Raw genomic sequence first — 20,181 nt, 5'->3', positions numbered from 1 at the left:
CTTGGATTCTAGTGAGTATTATTAGAAAAACAACGAAAATATTTTTCATAGAAGGATGTCATCCCCTCTTACTCACATAGGTGTCTCATCAAGTCTATTTTACCACATAAACCACCCAAAAGGATATGAAGATATTAAGGATTTTAAACATCCAACCTTACCCATCGGTATATCCACCAAGTCCGTTTTATTAGGACCACTCAAAGGAGCTATGGATATATTAAGAACATATTGTTCATCTCACAAATTGCACAATGTATCTATCACGTCTTCTCATGAAATCACTTAGTAAGTGAAGTCAATGAGGCTAGATACTTTAATCTTAAATCCATCAAGTTCAATAATAAGAACCATCCACACAATAGGACTATGGACTCATAAGAGCAACAAGGATTAACCTTCCCAATCATAAACGGTGTATCTATCAAGGCTTCTTATAGTACCACCCGTTCTAGGAGACCATAAGGCTAGATACATTAAGAGTAAAATACTCAACCTCACACAAAACGGTGAATCCATCAAGTTCCCTCATAGAACCACCCAAATTCGGGATATAGATTCATTAAGAGCATAACCTCATCCTAACAAGTGTTTTCTGTAGAAATTGAACACAACATATATTTTAAAAACCCTTCCCCTTAACTAGTTTGACACCAACTCGTGCCAAGACTTTACTTAAAGAATATTTTCTCTTTAATATATCTCACACACTCAAGGAAGGTATCACATTCACAAATAACTGTATCTTCCCGTGTCTAAATTGCACGAATGTGTCACACTTTGGTAATTAACTCATTGTACCTGACAACTCACACATACAGTAACTAGTGAATGACAATATAAAGAAATGCGATAAAGTTACTTACCCCCACATTGGGCCATCATCCAATAGCCCTTTCTAATTGTATGCATCTTGATTCTTGACTTGTAGGATCCAATGATATTGACCAAAATTTCATATTAATTAGGCTCATCATCGTTACTCAATGGGCATATCAAACCTACTCATTTGATCCTCTTCCCATTGTACCTTTCGGTGAATTATGGAGATTTCTTTCACACTCCCCACCTTCACCGACTCATTTGTCTCGGTCTGGCTTTTATCATAAATTGAGAAAATAGAAACTTTAGTCTCATTTAAAGCATCAACGAGTGTGCAATGCGACAACATATTATTCACACAACGCATACGAACACTATCAATGTCAACCACGTATAGGAACACACACATATGCATCAAATATGCTCATAATAAGACCAATAGCATGAAATTAGTTTAATAAAACTACTCATATCATTGCTTAAGTGTTAGTTTGCCAACATACTCCCCATTTCTAGTAAGACTAGCCCATTGGCCTCAAACACTAACTCACACCCCCACATTGACCATCAAAGTATCAACTAATAGCATACCAAACATCAATGGAGGGAACATAACTACATATTATGTAAATAAGTTTGAGTTTGCCAATTTAAAATTTGGAGAAGAAACTTCCCTGACATCAAGCATGATGTATATACTATTATTAATGCTCGTGCTCTCCATAGTAGTAGACGGGCATCCTCATCTTTATTGTTAGCTCTACAAACAGGTATTCACATTAACTATGCGTCCAAGTATAATAAACCCGCACAACCTTGTTAGCAACCAACGCACAAAACCACAACTAACACATTTGTTAGTCTTCGAAATTTAGCTTTAACCCTTACGATTCCCACCTTTGCAATAGAGGGAACATAAAATAAATTATGCGAATAAGTTAAAGTTTTACAAAAGTAAATCAAAGGAAGGAACTCCCCTTTTACTGCACAAACTTGTTTGAATGCAAATGTCGGATATGCGAACTTGATCATCCTTAATCAATGATTTTGTCTCATGCCGTTTAAGCGCCCGTGCTTGTATTGTCATACAAATGTGTCATGGGGCAGCCTACTCCACGGTTTGAGTGCGGCTTGTCTTCTTTGCCACGGGTTGGTTGTGGCTAATTTTAACCTTTAGCAGGAAACCTTAAAAAATAACCGCTTTGAACCAGTAGGATTAATGTCCTACTCTCACCATGTCGTTGGCTCACAACCACCAATCTCAAAAAAGCTTAACTGCAATTTACTATTAGCTAGCCGCGATACCAAATATTGGAAACTGGATTCATTCGATCTGAGTGAACATCAAACTCTCCAAAAAAAAAATAACTCCTCTTATGTCAGTTATTGCTTCCAATATCAAGGATTCAAACAAAATAGTCTTATGCGTAGCAATTATCATTAGTTACAGTTTTACATTGTTGACAATTACACATACCTCCAATTCCTTGAGTTCAGTAGGAAACTTTAACCAATCCCAAGACCATCTAAATATTCCTATTCAATTATGCATGCCAGACACATATACTCCGTAATCGTAATTAATTATACCGTTTGCATAACTTAATATTAACCCTCAAATCTCAAATCAGGGAGTAATTGGTTGAAAAATGAAAGTATTAAACTTTGTCTACTCAATGCAACTCAATGCGACAAAGTAATTACTGCGGAGGATTATCTAATTCAATAAGCCATTCAATCGTAGCCAATAGAAATATTAGCCATACCCCAGATTTTAGTTTTACCGATTGGATCAAACAAGTAACAAAAATCTTCCTCCCCTAATATAAATTGTGAATCGGTGCAATTCAAAAAACCAACGGTTACAAAATACGCTTCTAGATTGTTGGAAATAATGCGTTGTAACCGTGAAAAATTAACAATAAAATAATAGGTAAGAAATACAATACTCAATAATTGATCTCAAAAGCTGTGACGGGTTTTACGCCTGCCCTAGAAGCGTATTTCGCCACCACCGGTACAAGGTTCTCAGTGACGATTGTTCCCCAAGGGTAACACAGCTACCTTCCAACTCTGTACCCCGATTGGAAGGATGGAATTACTTCAAGAACTGCTCAGATCTCTATGGGACAATGATGACAGAGATAATCTATTTTTTAGGGTTTTTTTTGTTTCTCAGTGTATCTCTGAGTAATTTTATTGGAATAAATAAAGGAGTATTTATAAGGAATCTGGTGTAAACCACAACTCCGTAACAATACTCCAAAACAATACCCACGACAAACACTGAAACGGGTCCACAAGCATTATCATGTTAAAGGAGTCTGTATTGCATTATAATTACCAACGTATGTAATTTTATTGAGATCTAACGTAAAAACACATAACAGAAATGAAGAAAAATAGCCAAATTATTTCCACCCTAAAAAAACCCTAATTTTTATAACCCCTAAAAAGAGAGAAGAAAAGAGGGAGGGAGAGAGAGAGGGGAAGCGGCTAGGTTAGGCACCACAGATACCTTGAGCCCGTTGGAATTTCCGTCAAGAAGATGGTATGACATTCTTTAATTTCGAAGGTTTTCGATTTAAGCTAATATGTTCTTAACTAATGTTTTTTCATTTGTTTTGATGTAAAATTGAACAGAAGTGCTCATGCGCTAAAATACGTAGCTGAAGTGTTTGGCTATCCAAAAGATTGCCTACGACGCACAGCAAAAAGTATGCAACACTCTATTTCTTTGTTTACAATAAGGCATGTTGTCTATTACGAATTGAAGTGCCTTTCAATACTGATTTAGGCCCTGTTTGGCAAAATTAGCGTTAGTGTTTAGCGGTTAGCGGTTAGCGGTTAAGTAGCGAGTAGTGGTTAGAGTAGCGAGTAGCGGTAAATAATAGCGGGTAATCATTGGGGTTGTTTGGTTAATTAGTAGGAGAGGTTTGATGGAAAAAGAGCCTGAGATAAATAAAAGGTTTGACCTTTTGAAAAAGCTAATTGGAGTATATGATTAAGTGTAATACCCCGTATTTTTATTAAGTTATAAATATATTTATTATATTTACAAATTATTTTAACGGGAATTTTATTTTAAAGTTACATTTAATAGAAAATATATTTATAATTTAAGAAAAATATGGGGTACTACACTTAACCATATAAATATGAGATCGGGTTATCGCTATGGTATTAAGCCTTTTATATATAGATACTACCTCCGTTTCAAAATGATCTATATGGGCTATTATGAATTAAGTTACATATTATTTCAATTTGAGCTTATTATATGTTAATGATTAGAAACTTTAATAATTGAATTGGAATTACATGAAAACATGGATGAGGTCTCAAAAGGTGAAAAAAGAGAGTTCAGGTCCTGAAAGGTGAAAAAATGAAAAGATTAGTCCTCAAACTTTTTATTTACTTTAAATTTTTAACCCAAGGACCTAACATTTTAATGTACTCTAGTTAAATTTGATCGGAAAAGGGGAATTAGGTCCCAAATGGTGAAAAAAAAAGATATAGGTTCTAAACGGTGAAAAGTTCAAAAGGTTAAACCCCGTTTATTAACTTAACTCCTCTTTAAGCCCATAACTCTAAAATATGATATTCTAGTATAAAGTTATGCTACGGAAGTATCCCGTATAACTAAAGACTTGATTGTTTGCTAAAAGAAGGTTTTAATGTCCATCCTCTTCACCTCCACCTCCACCGTCTTCCCAAATTCACGGTTTATGTTTTTATTACTTCAACTAGCTTTTGGGCCCGTTCTTCGCACGGGCTTTTACTCACTTGAAACTTGAAACTATTTTTTTGAGGGAGAAACTACAATTTTTCAAACAAATGATAAGTTACATAAAGCACAATTGCACAAGCTGCTATTATAATGCTCAAAATAAAAAAATAACGACAATCTACCTACGAATGCATATGTTTACAAAGAGAATGCCAATTTAAACCCGCAAAAGAATGGTCTCATCTAAGATGGATCAATAATTTTGTTGTCTAAAATTGTAGAAAATAGTCTCTCATAACTGAAACCATTTTCCAAAAATTTAAAACAGTCTCTCATCACCCCCTTGTTTAACATGGTCCCTTTTCACCTTATAATCCAATCCTTTGATAGAATATCTTATTGTTGAATTCTACACATTGATTTCAAAAATAATTATGGACCAGCAGTAAAAATATCAACTATCAACTACTCATATATACATATAAATGGAATTCAACTTAAAATAGAGTGAAAAAGATAGAAAGTCACCAGAGATCTTGAGGCAACCGACAACGTTCAATTGTGCCTTGATAGTTTGGGATGAGAAATGCAATCCGAGTGAGGATCTGCAAATGAGGTACTTATAAGGGATGTTGTAAGGGATGTTATGAGTGAAATGACAAACTCAATTCAGTTACATTGGAAGGGAAGGTGGAGGGAGAAGAGGAGAAGATTAGGAATTGAAGAAATTAATTCATTACTTTATTGAATTAAATTGAATTAAATTTGGAGGTTATAGAAGCTGAAAGGGAGGATTAAAGGCCACGTGTCTTGAAAATGTTGTTGCTTACGTGTCCGCCACATGTCTTCAAAATGACGTTTCTTATGTGTCCTTGAAATGGAGATGGTTATGTTTTTTAAATACTAGGTATTGATATGAGAGTTTAATCGAGCTTATAAAATAAGTAAAACTTTCATGAAGTTATTATTTCAAGCAAGTTTAATCTGCACCGTTGCTAAACGCAACCTGGTTTTACTCGACGCAACCCTTTTACTTTCATTTTTTCCACTTCTAAAAAAACCTTAACTCTCACTTTTACTATTTTCTCTCTACCTTTTTTATATTATTTTGGTTCAAACACATTTGATTTTTTTATTAGGGTCATGATTCTAATCAAATTAGAATACATATTTTGATTGCAATGTACGACATTTTTGGCTTTGAAGACCTTGGAATTGTAGTAATTTTTGTTTTTTTCCTATTTTATGAGTTTTTCATGTAATTAGTATGAAATAAATACTTCTATTTTGTACAGATTGAACAAAACATGATTAACCATTTCTTACAGATTGAACAAAATATAATTAACTATTTCATGCAGATTGAACATAATGGAACTAAGTATTCCATACAAATTGAACAAAATGATGATACTAGTTCTTTCAATTGTCTATAATGAAAGAGTTGTCGACTGCTCATGTAGTGGTTGTTTGTTATACATATGATAGAACTTATTTATGTTATGTTCAATTTTGAATGGATTTATGTTTTGTTCAATTTATACGAAATGGTTAGTTCTGTTATGTTGAATCTGTACGAAACGGTTAATTATATTTTGTTCAATCTGTACGAAATAGTTAACTATATTTTGTTCAATCTGTACAAAATAGAAGTGTTAATTTCATACAAGTTGTATGAAAAGACTCGAAAAAACAGGAAAAAAACGAAAATTACCTCAATCCAAGTAAAAAAATATCGTCCATTGCAATCTAAATATTTATTCTATTATTTGATTAGATACACAATAAACTAAAAAAATAAATTTATTTGAACCAAAATAATATCAAAAAAGGTTGAGAGAAAAAATAATAAAAGTGAGGGTAGAGTTTTTTTAGAATGAAATAAATGAAAGTAAAAAGGGTTGTGTCAAGTAAAATCAGGTTGCGTATAGTACTCCCCTTAATCTGCGAATTATGGTGGGTTGTCGTTCCGGTCCTAATAATTTAAGGGTCCCATGCAAAATATGAGAAAAGGGAACTTTAATAAAAATATTATTTATTTATTTATTACAATCAACATAAAACTAATTAATAAATAAATTTAGTTTTGCAAAATATTTCTACGTAAAAAATATACTCCCCCCGTCCCAAATGAGTTGTTACACTTTCTTTTTTCGTTCGTCCCAGATTAGTTGTTACATTTCTAAATTAGGAATGACCCCACAATTATTATATTGTCTCTCTCTTCCCACTAATTTTTTTGTCCCCACACCCTCCTCTCTCATTCTGTTAAAAAAATACCCCACTAACTCCTATCACAACTACTTTTTTAATAAAATAACTATTGATAACCAAACAAACACTTATCACCTAAAATTTTGTGCAAAAGTAAGTGTAACGACTAATTTGGGACGGAGAAAATACATTAAATTTTAATGTCAACAAATAGAATAAAACATAATGTAAATAACATTATGAAACATATTAAAATAGAAAGTGTAAATACCATTTTGAAACAGATGTAGTAACAATCAATGGTCTGTTTGGTAGCTAGTAATAAGGTGGGAATGAGATAAATCTAAGAGTTATATTTGACAAGAAAAATAACATCATAATGTTTTGATAATGAAACTTCGTCTCAAATTTGGTATTTTTCTTCAAGAATTTGCATTCCCAATACCACTCTCCAAATTGTAATAGATGATAATAAAACTTTATGATGAGAAGACATAAATTTTGATTGAACTATATGGAAATGGATATTGATTTTCTTTACAAATTTACATATGAATTAATTCATTGACACCATTTATGATTGACTATCAAATAGTAGTATGCCGGAAATATTTATCCAAGCAGGATCAAGATCCTAAAAAACAAAACATTATGACCCTATTTAAAATTCAATTCAGTAACATAGTATTAGATGGTAAATTGTAAAATGATCCAGATTTAGTATGTAACTAAAACATGGTATTTTGCATGAACGCAACAAATCTCTATTATATAAGTGAAGAGTTGAGGGCATTTCAGTAATCAGGCTTCTGGTGTTCCCTATCTAAAATACTAAAATACCCTCACTCACAATTTAATGTAATGAACAATTAAGAATGCAAAATTCGAATTAAACATAAATCTATTCTAATTTCCTACAAGGAAGCAAAACCCATAAATGGCAACAACAAAAAAGTCAGATTAATATTTTTACTAGTCGTGTAATCTTTAAGAGGGATCAATCACACATAAAATTTACAATCTCTCATAAGATTATGCCATTTCTAAAGTTAAAATTTTAAAAAGTCAACAAAATAACCCAATCAAATTTTTCTGTCATTATAAAATAAAAACAGTCATATAATCCGGAAATTTGTTTAGTTGTCAAAATCTTGAACTGTTAAATACGGAAAATTATAATTACGCAACTTATTTTTTCCAAAAAAAATTAGTACTATGAGTTCAAAAATAAATAAAATAAAACTAAATCAAACAAAAAAAATACTTTGTCCCCAAAAATACTACCACATTTTTAACAGCGTTGATCTCACGCCAATACGCGTAAGTATTTCGTTGCCATTGATACTAATTACTTCTTTTAAATCCATGCACAAACAATCAAATTAAAAACATAATGATTATGATATTTCATGATTAAAATTGTAAAAATTAAATAATTAGCAAAATAAGTAATTCATAATTATATTAGAGGATGATGTAATTAAACCAATTACTAATTTTATGTACGAAATAGGGAAAAATTAACAAATAAAACTAATTAAAAGAACGACCTTTTAAACAATTAATATTCAACTCCGATTTCTTCTACTCCAATAAATTTTTGTCTATAGTTTGTTTGGTTGTTGAGATGCAATCCAAAATTAATTTAGTAATTAGTTTCGTCTTTTAATTGTACTAAAACACTTGAATCGTTATGCATGTATTATATAGTTCGTCGTTGCATTCAATAACCACCGTCGAATAACTTTCACCAAATAATTAAAGCATGTTTCCCATCAACTCGTTAAAAAATGAAGTAATGTGCAATATTGTTATTGAGTTTCTTTTAAAAAAAATGATGTATATGCAAATATTGTTATTGAATTTCTTTGTTAATTGTTGTACTTCTATGTGCAATACTGCTTAAAGTGTAATATTGTATGACATGTGTGTTAGGTTATGATTCATATGACAAAACATAAATCATGCGAAAAAACCATAAAGCCAGGAAAGCATATTATTTACACATAATCATTTAGCATAGTTTAGATGTATACACTTTGTTGCGTGCCCTCCCTAGGTGCGCCCGAACCGAACAAGAACAAGTCTTTAGGACTCCAAGTCTCGTCCCTCCGTAGATAGTCCACAGCACGTCCGGATCCGCCTTAAGCTTGACCAACTAGAATCGCCCTTAAGGTTGCTTAGAAATTTCGGCTATTTAGGTGCAAGTGTATGGCTGATTTTTCTTCAAAATCTTACCTTTAGAATACTTCAATTGTTCCTATAAATTATGACCCTAGGCACCTATTTATCGAGGTATGGAGAAGGAACTGGAATCCTACTAGGATACGAATTAATTAAACTAGAATCCTAGTAGAACTCTTATTTAATTAATTTATCCTTTTAGGATTAGGAATTTAATCATATATCGAATCCTGACAGCTTTAGGATTCGTATATGAACACAAACACACACACGCATGCACAGCAGCCCACGAGGGGCGCCATGCGCGCGCGCGCAGCCCGCGAGCTCGCAGCCCATTGCCACGAGGCCCACACGCTGCCGCAGCCTTGGCGCGCGGTGGGCCTGCCTTGCGGTGGGCCTGGCGCAGCCTTGGCTGGTGCGTTGTGGCGCGCTGGCTTGCTGGGCGATGGCCCGGCTTCGTGCTGGGCCTTCGTCTGGCAGGCCTCGTCCGATGCTAATTCGTACGATACGCTTCCGATTAATTTCCCGATTCCGGAATTCATTTCCGATACGAACAATATTTAATATTTCCGATTCCGGAATTAATTTCCGTTTCGAACAAATATTTAATATTTCCGTTTCCGGAATTTATTTTCCGATTCCGATAATATTTCCGATTCAGACAATATTTCCGTTTCCGGCAATATTTCCATTTCCATCAATATTTTCCGATACGTACCATGTTTCCGTTTCCGGCAACATCTACGACTTGGATAATATTTATATTTCCGATACGATCCATATTTCCGTTTCCGGCAATATCATCGTTTCCGGAGTATTCATTTCTTGCTTGTGACCATCTCAGCTCCCACTGAAAACAAGATCCGTCGATTCCGAATATCCATAGATGGAGTATTTAATGCCATTAAATACTTGATCCGTTTACGTACTATTTGTGTGACCCTACGGGTTCAGTCAAGAGTAAGCTGTGGATTAATATCATTAATTCCACTTGAACTGAAGCGGCCTCTAGCTAGGCATTCAGCTCACTTGATCTCACTGAATTATTAACTTGTTAATTAATACTGAACCGCATTTATTAGACTTAATATTATATGCATACTTGGACCAAGGGAATTATTTCTTTCAGTCTCCCACTTGTCCTTAGGGACAAGTGTGCATTACCTAATTCCTTTGTCGCTCGATGCTTGCTCTTGAACATAAGGTAAGAGTTGTCATCCTTATTATGTCCAGAGGTGTAATACCCCGAATTTTTAAAGCTTGATTAATTATGCTAAATTATTTTTATTTAGCTTAAAACCGTTTTAAATCCTAATTTCAAACTTTATTTTAATTAACGAAGTTTTATTGCGATTAAGTTTTAATATCGTTACACGATTTATTTATTTTCCAGAGTTTATAATTTAATTTTTACGAGCTTAAACTACCTTTTTAAATCTTGTTTATTTCGAATTTTTAATAATTTCGGAACGTTCTTATTTTATTCGAAAATTAAATTTATTTTATATCGATATTTTATATATAAAAAAAATATTTGAAAATCTGATTTTAATTAAACATTCCTATTTATATCAATTCCTAAATATAGCAAAGAAATTTCAGAATTTTTCCTAACTAAGTGAAATTACTAGAATGCCCTTAAAGAGCAAATATCCAATTTTCTTCTCTTCCTTGCTCCCCACGTACAAAGTAAGAAGGAGGAAATTTCCTTCCTTCCTTCTTCCCTCATTTCAGTCTCCATTCAAAGCAAAAACCAAGTTTGTTTCTTCCACTTTATCCTTTACAAATTCAACAATTTCAGAAAACAATTTCAACACAAGAGACCAATTTCACTTCCCTTTTCTCTCTTCTCTGATTCAAGCAATCAGCCACCAACATCTTATTCACCATTGAATTTCAAGATCAAAACAATAGAGTTTATTACCATTTTATTTTCTCTTTGAATAAACTGCAAATCTCAGCCATTGGACCCACCCTCTTCGCCCCTTTTTCCGGCATAATGCCGCCTGCAAACCACCCCTTTTGTCGCCTGTAACCACCGCACCACCACCTCCTTATTTCCCGGCCGTCGCAAACAACCCACCACCACCACGCACCTCCCCTGTCTCCCTCGCCCTTACGCCCAACTCCTTGCGCCCAACTCCCTGCCTCCCTCCTCACTCGACCCCCCTGCCTTCGCGCCCAGCCAGCACGGTGGTGCTGCTGCGCTGGCGACGCTCCACCCCTTTCCTCCTTCCTGGCGCCGCGCCACCCAGACACGCCCCCCCTTCTTCCTTCCTGCTGCCGCATACACCACCATCAGCGTCGCCCCCTTTCTGTCCCCTTCCGTCCATCACGCCGCCGATCGCGGACCACCCAGCCGCCCCTTTTTCCTTCCTCTCGTGCCCCCTGCTTCCCCTCTTCACTCGCCTCTGCTTTGCCTTGCATTCCAGGAAACAGGAACCACGTTCCCATTTAGGAACGTTGGTTTTAATTCCCTCAAGCCCAACCCTTTTATTTGGCCCAATATTCCAAAGTAAGCCCTATTCCTTTATTTAAACACTCATGTTAATATTTCATGAAAATCAATTGTTATTTATTTTAATCATCTAAATTTGAATGATAATTTCAGATTTATATTTTGGCTGAAAATTTGATTTAAATGATATATATTTTAATTTATGTAATTAAATAATATTCCATCGATTTATAATATTTTAATTCCATCAATATATTAAATATATATATATATATATATATATATATATATATATATATATATATATATATATATATATATATATATATATTTATTCAAATATCGTTTAATAATATTATCAATAATTTTATAAAAATTATATTTTTATAAATTCATTATTTCCAAATTCACTATTAATAAATTTATTATTTATAAAATATTTTAAAGTGTTACCGTTTTAACACTAATGCAACAATTTAATATTTTGAAAGAATTCGAACTCGGAGCTCAGGACGAACGAACCAAGGAAAAAGGCCTAGCAATCATGGAATTGAGGTAACGGTTATTGATAGTACCCGCAATCCCTTTGAAATGTATTTATGTACGAATGATGTTATGAATGATTGATGTTTTATAATGATGTTTTATGATTTGCGGGATTACAAATGTGATTCGATTGAATTGCTTTATGATAATGCAGCTTTATGCAAAGTATCGATTTAATGAATTATTATTCCTGAAAGAAATGATTTTATGAAATAACGAGATTTAATGGTTTTATTGAACCACCCTGAATGAATGAAATTTTCCTGATTAATGTTCAACTAAAAGAAATGTAAACATGATAAATGAAAGTGTAAGAACTGGTCAAGTTCCCCTGTTATGGAGCCCAGGCTCCCCCTGATAAGAAGCACTGGCTTCCCCTGATATGGAACCAAGGTTCCCCCTGATATGAAGCACTGGCTTCCCCTGATATGGAACCAAGGTTCCCCTTGATAAGAAGCACTGGCTTCCCCTGTTATGGAGCACTGACTCCCCCTGTTATGAAGCACTGGCTTCCCCTGTTCGTAGGAGACGTCCTACCATGTTTTCCTGTAAAATCCTGATGACCAGAATAATACTGTAAAAAGGAAAAAGGTTAAAGAAATGATATTCCTGAAATGATATTCCTGAAATGATGTTCCTGAAATGATATTTCTGAAATGATATTTTCGAAGTGATGCTTCTGAAATGTTGATTTAATAAATGTTTTACTATATTCTATTCTCCCTGTTTATTAAATAAAATGAATTGAAATGATGTTACGATGCTAGGGTAACTCGTTACTATGTCTTCGCGTTTTAGGTACTGCTGGGGACCACGGAAACGAGTAGTGGCGAGGATTTCACTATTACAAAGTTCACCTAAGTTAATGTTAAGTTGTACAAGTTTAAGTAAAAATTCTTGATTAAGTTACGTACTTTTCTTAAGGAATTAAAAAGGATTATTATGTTAATTTTGGAGTTTAATAGCTTATGATTAATGGTTGCCTTGTAATTCCCAAAAGGGAGTTACGGCAGGTAATGTCCTGACCGAATTAGGTTAATTCCGCTGCTAAGTATGCTTTAATAAGTGAATTAGAGGTCGGGGTGTTACAAGAGGTGTTTCTCGGTTTCAGAGTTCAACTGATCAAATAAACAGATAATCATAGCCTATTATTCATCCGAGCACAGCCATGCATTTTACAGTTTCTAGCTCTCCGAGTGGCCTTGTACAACTTTTAAGCATCTCATCCCGATTTATGGGAGGACAATCCCAATCTTGCGATCTTGAGATTAGACTTCGTTTGATAGGTGATTACCTGAGCGTTGCCTTTATAGCCTCCTTTTACGGTGCGACGGTTGGTCAACGTCAAAGCAACCAGTTCTCAAACAAGTAATCTCAAATCACTCAGGTATTGAGGATTTAGTGTCTAATAATTTTAATGAAATTTACTTATGACAGATTTTCATCTCTTACAGTAAATTTTCATAGGTCTGTCCGATACTAATCTTCCCAAAGTAAGTATCTATGCAAATGATTACGACATTGCCATGTCCACATAGTTCAAGAAACAGAACTACTAGTCATCTTGCATTCTAGTCGTCTAACGTTTTCTATGCGTCCATCTTTATAGAAAACTCCGACCAGGGACCATTTTCAACTTTTGACATTCAAGTTCACTTGATAGACATTTCTTAGTCACAGGACTGGTCCTGGCAGTCTATCTTGAATATATTGTCAAATTGAAGGGACTCATCATTTAATACTAAACCAAGATTAAATGGAATATGAAAATGCATTTCATATATGATAAATGTTCAACCCCAATGTTTTACAACCATGGGCCTCAAACCCATCTTTAAAACAGTTCATGGAATTCAAAGCTATGCTTTCCAGTGCCACAATGTGAGTGTTGTTTCTCACTTGTTGCATAGGTTTAGTTATCATGCTTTGCCAATCTTAATATCCTTTTCATCGAATGTTCTTCGAGATAGATTATAAGATATTTTGAGTATGTTTATTTTGTGATCTAGTCTTTCTTGCTACAATAGTGGTTCTACGCATTTTGCAATGAAGAATCATCAAGTCAGCAGACATGTGATCTACCTAAGTTCAATGAAGAACTTATTAATACAAACAACTCTGTTTTATTGCTTCTTAGGCAATAAGTACTTTTACTTCAACTGTTTAGGTTGCTAGTGATGCTTTGTTTGGATTTACTTATCCAAGCAGTTCACAGATATGTGGAATACTTTCCATCTGTATCTTAGAACATAGAAATTAATATTTTAATTTCCCACGCAACAACTCATGTTCTCCAATCCATGTTGCCATTTCAAAACACGATGCTCTATAGCTCGTCCTTATCAATGGTTAACTCCAAAGGGTCTTGCTTGATCCTTTACCAGTGTTTATGTGTGTAGCATCAATATTTAGCATATCTTTATTTCCTTGAATCAAGAACTATTCCTATGTACCTTTTCAAGTACCATAAGTATTCTTGATCTCAATCTAGTTAATCTTCACTTAGATCAATAGAGATTGGTATATGTTCGTCATGCCTAAAGTCCTACGAGACGTTTTTGGCGATCCTCATATTATATCATACATGATAAATTCTTTTGCAGAATAATTCCAATTGAATTCTATTCATGTAACTTTAGCTCATTCAATTTCAGTAGATACTGAATCCAGCTAAATTCTTTGACATATAATATAGGTTAAGAATCTTACTTAGATCCTTTGATGTTTAACTTAGTAAATGCTTATGCATAGTTCAAACATTCTTTACTTAGATTTATTCACATGGGTCGAATATCTCCAATGGAGTCTTTCGTGTTTGATTTAGTAAATGCCATTACTTAATCCAAAACATTAATATAAGATCTTTGTAAATAGATCTTAATACCCAGTATATACTAAGTTTCGCCTTGGTCCATCATTGATGAATAATTTCAAATCTAAGTCATTAGCATTTGAATGTTATTTCACAATAGAGAGATATGTGTGTGATACACATAGGACCAATTAAGTTTTTATGTACTCCCACTAAACTTCTTATACATCTATAAGAATCATGTACATTTTATGAAACTAAAATGCTTATTAGCTTCACTAAAATACAGTTCCAATTCCCAATTGCTTGCTTAAATCTGTACTTAGATTTCATAAGCTAGCATTCTTTTTCAAGCATTTATTTGGATCCACAAATCCTATGACATACCATGTACATAGTTTCTTCCAACATTTGATCGAGGAATACGTTTTGTCATCCAGTTGCCATATGTATCAATATGCAATCATTGCTTGAATTATAGACTTGAGCATTACGATTATGCATGAGGTTTCAACACAATCCACGCTGTGAATTTGCTTGTAACCTTTAGAAACTAATCTAGCTTTGTGTGTGAACACAATTTCATGTTTGATGGTTTTTATCCTTAAAACCAATTTGCAACCAATAGGTGTTAACCCATTCTTGCAAATCAACAAAATTTCAATTTTGTCATCAAAACATTGGTTATGTTTTATGGCCTCTAACCATTTAAAACATTTGAGTCTATATATGGCCTCTAACCATTTTAGGGAATTTGGGTTTCGTCATAGCTTTCTTACAGGTCATAAACTCATTCATCTACATGATAATAGTTTGACTGCAAGTTGTAGGTTTTTTCACTATCTAATAGAAGAATATCATAGTTCCAGTGACTTGAACTCTATGCCTACTTGGGTATAGAACATCAAACAAATAGAATATCAATAGCCACTTGAAAGTCCTTTGAATATTCTGTTCTCCTTGAAGCACTTGTAAAGTCTTCTAAGAGATGTCTATTCTTTAAAGCCACTTCTAAAGTCCTTAAAGAATAAGTTCGGATTTTCTGAAGCACTTCGAAAAGCCTCCGGAATGTCCGTTTATGTTTGTTGTTCGCCTCGAAGACCTTTCGAGGTCTATTTTCTCCCACTTGTCATTTTGGAAACGAATCTCCAAAAGGACATTATTTCGAGCAAACAAACATTATGTTCTCAAAATTCGTGATAGAAACAATACCCTTTGTCTCATTTGAATAAATCACAATGAAACATATATCTAAACATGGGCCTTAGTTTGTGAATAACAAACACTAAGCTCCCACTGAGTTTAGCAACTCTTTAGATATATATTTATGAAAAGATATTCTGAAATTACTTTTCAATAGCTTTGACGAATTTGATTTAGTTTGGTGGTAGTTGAGCATTTTGTTTTAGAAATTATAGGAAAATTCTTTATGATTCATCATTGATCGAATCAAGTACTAATTGACTTCGATCATTCCAACTTAGATATGCCATATCTTATGGAGCTAGATCGTGAAATTACATTACACAATCATTGATGATCATATTTGGTCTCAAGCAATCATTAACATGATCTAACCTAGATCTTTATGATTTCTTTCCAAGTGGATTTTATACTTCTGAATCTTTGAACTAGCCAAACAGATTCAAACTTATATCACTTTGAGTAAATAAACCAATATGCACTCAAAACCATGTGAAATAATAAAGTCATACAATCTTTCTTTAGCTTTGAACTCTATTGTCTAGGCGTTTTAACAATAGTTCATATCTTTTGTTACTTTCAACAAGTAAGACTAGCTTGTCTTGAATTGATCTAGAAATCAATCAACTTTCAAAAGTCCATCAAAATAGAGCTTATGAATGTTAACTTGTTGATATGGTCTAAGCAACAATACCAAAGATTAGTGGAACTCAAATCAAGGGTTTGATTTGAACCTAGTAAGGTTTTTATTGTTAAAGAGTTGTTTGTTTTAATCAAGCATATTGACTCAACCCGTAAATGACCATTTCATTCAAATAAACAAACAAACATTGTTTTTGTTCTTCTGAATGTGAGTTCTTCTGTGTTTGAAACAGAAATTTAGGTATGCTGATTATGGAACAAAATAGCCATTAAGTTCCAGCCTTGAAAGGACTTAAAATAAACTAGATGACCCTACAACTAATGTAGCATTGCCATGCTTTATTTCCCACTTGTAGGTCAATAGTGTAGCCTAGCTTCCATTGTTTGAGTTATTACCGAAGTAAAAACCTCAAGCGGTATATGATACCAAGGAAGTTTGATTGCTAGGTCACTTCTCTTTAAACATAAACTTATAGGTAGAAACGGAATTGTAAGTTCCTTTCATTTGTTCCTTTGTTTTCCTATTTCTTGTACCCTTTCTAATAGCCTTAAGAATTGAATTCTCCAGTGTTGACTTTTATACTTTGTTTAGACATGTCCAATGTTACTCCAACAAAGTTCTTACCATTTATGTTGAATATTCTGTTTCAACTAGATGATCTTACCAGAAGCTTCTAAAGTTCTCTAAGCATCGATCTATTCGAATGTCTAGGGACTAGACTCATTCGAGAATTAAATGGAAAAATATTTTAGGTTGTTAACCATTGGTAAAGCTGAGCGTTTAAACTCAATGCTTTATGATCTCAAAACTACATTGTATTTTGAATTCACAAGCACCAATTGGTTTGCCATTCGATTTTGATACTCGAAAACAACCATAAAAGTCGCTATAAGAAACGTATATTTTAAATTGCTCATTTTCTCTCATTTCCATGAATCGTTCATGGATTCAATACCAATCGATGAAATTTACTGTTACCTTTCTAAAAGGGTTTACTGCAGTGCGAGATATTTAATTATAAACAATAATTAAAACATACATTGAAGCATGCAAAGTCTAAACATTTATCATGAATAATAACTTGAAAATTAAAGCAATCATGCAATTTAAACAAGTTATTAGCATTTTATTCGAATTTATTGTTCCGGCAGGTGTGAATAAAATGATTACAAGATCCTAAAAACCATTGAAGAATTAAGCACATTATGTATTTAGACTCGATTCTAAAATCTTTTTGGTAAGCAAAAGCCTTTTGCTTATAGTCTAGAAACTACTCTTGGTTGATAGGTACGTCTAATAACTTATTAGTAAACCTATCGATTTTGCCACGACATAAAAGGACTCCTTACTTATATCGTTGAGTTTCACCAAAACTAACTTGTACTCACAATTATTTGTGTACCTTACCCCTTTAGGACCAATAAGTAACACCTCGCTGAGCGAAAACTATTACTAGATTGATGTAAAGGATATCCAAGTAAGTGTTTATTTTGGCATGGCACCTTTTAACTCAATTTTTAAGTTTGGAACTTAAGGCTCTTACTATGTTGGTTAGATTTTAAGTGAACTAAAATCCTTAATCATGCAACATAATCAAGCCACAATCTCATGCATAATTAAGACATATTTAAAGCAATAAATAACTTAAAGCATGCATAAGATAAATGTGATCTAGTATGGCCCGACTTCATCTTGAAGCTTCAACTTCAAAGTCCGTCTCGAAAATGGTAACTTCGTCTTGAATTTTACCGTGGGAGGCGCCATTTTCTTCAAATAGGATAAGCTATAATTAAACTAATTACAACTATTTGATGGTACGCAGACCATATTTAAATTGAAAAACTAATTTGGTGCATTAGACCAATTACATTCAAATTAATGGTACGCAGACCATATTTTCTATCCTATTTGGGCTATACTAGTCACTCCATAACCTGCAAAACAGTACATATACAATATATACCATTCACCCATTCATTATCATGAATGGCCCACATAGCTGGTTAGTAAAACACGTTATGCATCACATAAATATTTGCAGCAATTAATTAAGGGCATCAATAATCTAGCAATTATTCAGTCCTTATTAATTCTAATCAAGTTGTTTAACCTTAAAGGATTTGTAGACCTAATCAAGAGTTTATGACTAAAAATGCTCCCACTTAAACCAATAAATTCATATGCTTTACTAATTTTAAACATAAAAATGTATTTCTAGTCTAACCGGAAACATACAAATTTAATTAAAATTTAAAGCTCATATAAATTTATAATCGAATCCATTAATTTAATTTATTTCAGTTGAATTAAACGAATTTAAATTAATTCAAGATTTAATTTTAGTAAAATAATTAGTATAAATAAAATTTATAATAATTATAATATTCAAAATTAAAATCCAAGAAAACAATTTAAATTACGAATTTTAAATTTAATTAAAATCGTTTCCGAACTGAAAATTAAAAATTAAATTCAAAACGCATCAATCGGGTCAAGACGAGGCCGCTTTAGCGACTTCATACCCCCATAGCCAGAAAGGATAGCGTATCTACAGAAGAGGGCTTGCGCCCATGCCCCGTCGTGTCCACGAGGCAGCATCTCCCCTCACGAGTGATCGCACAGCAAGGCACGAGCAGCTGCCACGCGCAGCAAGCCGAGCCACGCTTGCACGCAGCATCGCTCGCTGCTTCGTAGCGCAGCAATTGCTTGGCGAGGCTGGGCAAGGCAGCGCTCGTGCTGCGAGGCACCCCTCGCTGCCCGCGCGCGCGCCTGCCATGCTCGCACGCCTTGCTTCTTCGCCCATCCGCCCATGCATCATCGCAGAACTCGACGCAAGGCAGGGCTGCTGCCTTGTGCATGCGTGCTACTTGCCTTGCTCGCTGCATTCGTACCGCATGGGCGACGAGCTCCCTTGCTCGTCGTCGCATGCCCGCACTATACAACACCCCTTAAGGGTAACACGTAGCGTCCATTGCTTTGTGCGTGCAAGTTTTATGAGCGAATTGCATAAAAATTAAAACTTTTATTTCCAAAATTAATGACAAATTAATAAATCATATTAATTTCATAATTTTAGGGCGAAAAATCGAAAATTTATTAATCAATTAATTTCCGATTAACTTGGATTCAAATCTAGGTCATAAAAATTTAAAATTTAACACAAATTAACAATTTTTATGGTGGTTTTTAATCATTGGTACCTAAATAAATTATTAATTAATTATGAAAATCAAATTAATTCTAAATTATTCGAATTTCAACAAATTAATCATAAATCATGCGGAAAAACCATAAAGCCAGGAAAGCATATTATTTACACATAATCATTTAGCATAGTTTAGATGCATACACTTTGTTGCGTGCCCTCCCTAGGTGCGCCCGAACCAAACAAGAACAAGTCTTTAGGACTCCAAGTGTCGTCCCTCCGTAGATAGTCCACAACACGTCCGGATCTGCCTTAAGCTTGACCAACTAGAATCGCCCTTAAGGTTGCTTAGGAATTTCGGCTATTTAGGTGCAAGTGTATGGCTGATTTTTCTTCAAAATCTTACCTTTAGAATACTTCAATT

At 33.9% G+C, this 20,181-nt stretch overlaps 1 long non-coding RNA gene across 1 annotated transcript; it reads left to right on the top strand.

Moving 5' to 3' along the window:
• The first annotated feature begins 10,544 nt into the window (after positions 1 to 10,544).
• LOC130464408 (uncharacterized) lies at positions 10,545 to 12,889 on the top strand. The gene is made up of 3 exons (XR_008924808.1): positions 10,545 to 11,465; positions 11,900 to 11,963; positions 12,753 to 12,889. It is a non-coding gene; the product is annotated as an uncharacterized lncRNA (long non-coding RNA).
• The last annotated feature ends 7,292 nt before the right edge of the window (positions 12,890 to 20,181 follow it).

Source organism: Spinacia oleracea, chromosome 6 (assembly GCF_020520425.1).
Source record: "Spinacia oleracea cultivar Varoflay chromosome 6, BTI_SOV_V1, whole genome shotgun sequence".
In the NCBI taxonomy this organism is placed as follows: Eukaryota; Viridiplantae; Streptophyta; class Magnoliopsida; order Caryophyllales; family Amaranthaceae; genus Spinacia; species Spinacia oleracea.
Note: the sequence above shows the minus strand (reverse complement) of the source record. Positions and strands in the feature narration are given on the sequence as shown.